Source organism: Octopus bimaculoides, chromosome 1, assembly GCF_046866305.1.
Source record: "Octopus bimaculoides isolate indiv1 chromosome 1, ASM4686630v1, whole genome shotgun sequence".
Classification (NCBI taxonomy): Eukaryota; Metazoa; Mollusca; class Cephalopoda; order Octopoda; family Octopodidae; genus Octopus; species Octopus bimaculoides.
The window spans coordinates 194,075,717-194,078,023 of NC_142928.1; the positions used below are offsets into that span (position 1 = coordinate 194,075,717).

Genomic DNA, 2,307 nt, shown 5'->3' on the forward strand with positions numbered 1-2,307 from the left:
AAATCAAGGCACCATTCTCCCACATTAAATAGGCAAACGGGTGACAGTATTGTGATTATAGCTATTGATATTAAATAAGCCATGGCAACACCTGATATCAAACAGTGGCAGACCTCCATGATTTATAGGTTGACTACATTGTATTAATTACCAGAAAAGTTGAATTAGGTTTTCATTTACATTTCATTTCAGTTGTGTGTATAGAGATCTTAATGGAATATCTCGCTTGCTTAATGTTTCAATTAATGAACAAAATCATGAATATTTGCTACTGAAGCTGAAATTTTTGCTGCTCTGTTACACACAAACACACACATACACACACACAGTGTTTTAGGAATTTCAAGGTAAAGTGATGTTTTTTCCTACTTAATGTAACTGTACAGATATATTCTGGTATTGCTTATTGCACAAATTAACAAAGAAGTAGAATTCGAGAGAGAGAGAGAGAGAGAGAGAGAGAGAGGGAGAGGGAGAGAGAGAGAGAGAGGGAGGGATAGTGCATGCATGTGGAAACATACAAATGCATTCACATGCATATATACACACATAAATATGCATATATATACATATATGCATAACTTGATACATATATACAAAACATATATATATATATATATATATATATATATATATATAAATGAGGATAAGATCGATATTTAAATAGCGATTTTATCTAGTGGCCAGGATGGCAATAAAAACCATCAAAGGTAAGATGCCCTAAATTATAATTTTACAAACATATATATGTATACAGACATATATGTACATATATGAGACAAATAAATGCATATATACATACACATATATATTCATACACATGCACATACACACACACACACACACACACACACACACACACACACATATATGCTTACTATTGGGTTGGTGCATAATTATTGCGGCTTTTTTTCAACAAATTTTATTCAACAAATTTTATTCAACAAAACAATACCAATATTTAATAAAAACATCTTTAAATGACGTTCTGATCATCTGCCAAGCAAATGGGAAGCAGTAATTGAAGAAGATGGTGAATATTCTCCGGAATAATCATTTAAAGATGTTTTTTGTTACATGTTGTTATTGTTTTTGTTGAATAAAATTTGTTGGAAAAAAGCTGCAGTAATTATGTACCAACCCAATATAATACATGCATATATCAGTGTTAATTTCGATGCATATATATATATATATTTCCTTTCGAGTTTTGGGCCTCATGGAGGCAACGACCAAGACCCTTGGTATTACGTCGTGCTTGAGAAGAAGACCCATCAAGATGAGCAAAATCGCAGTCTTGTCATGCAAATTAGCCCCCATGCCGGTGGCTTGTAAAAGAACCCTGATGTCATGCAAATGGCACCTGCACTGGTGGCACATAAAAGAACCCATTACACTCTTTGAGCAGTTGGTGATAGGAAGTGCATCCAGCCATAGAAAACCATGCCAAATCAGACTGGAATCTGGTGCAGCCTTCCTGCTTGCCAGCCCTGGTCAAACCGTCCAACCCATGCCAGCATGGACGATGGATGTTAAATGATGATGATGTTGATATATATATATATATATATATATATATATATATATATATATATGAATATACATTCTTTTATTCTTTTACTTGTTTCAGTCATTTGACTGCAGCCATGCTGGAGCACCGCCTTTAGTTGAGAAAATCGACCCCAGGACTTATTTTTCGTAAGTCTAGTACTTATTCTATTGGTCTCTTTTGCCGAACCATTAAGTTACGGGGATGTAAACACTCCACCATTGGTTGTCAAGCGATATTGGGGGGGACAAACACAGACACACAAACACACACATGTACATATATATATATATATATATATATATATATATATATATATATATGCCATGGGCTTCTTTCAGCTTCCGTCTATCAAATCCACTCACAAGGCTTTGGTCAGCTTGAGGCTATAGTAGAAGACACTTGCCCAAGGTGCCACACAGCCACTCCTACTTACCACACAGCCACTCCTACAAATTGTATATCTTGTGTGAAATTGGTACCATGAAATTCCTTGAATTGAGCTCTATCATTTAAGTTTAATTACAATATAGTTTGTTTTTAAAATTAAAAAGTTAATTATACTTAAATCCAATTTTTTGCTTTGCTTAAATATTTTTCATGATATTTTACAACACAACTCTTTGATACAAATTTTTGTTCCATAGGACCAAAACTATGAAATTCTTTATGCTTTCTTCTATCATTGAAGCTTGGATAAACATATTTTGCTTTTAAATTAAAAAAAGTTATTTAGATCTAAACTTAATTGGAGGCAT

At 33.5% G+C, this 2,307-nt stretch overlaps 1 protein-coding gene across 1 annotated transcript in view; it reads left to right on the forward strand.

The window, feature by feature from the left end:
* Positions 1-2,307, forward strand: part of LOC128249593 (uncharacterized) — a 43,267-nt gene continuing 40,960 nt past the window's right edge. The window contains exon 1 of the mRNA XM_052973551.2: positions 1-347. The gene's annotated coding sequence lies outside the window, so the exon portion shown is untranslated. The remainder of the gene's footprint in view (positions 348-2,307) is intronic.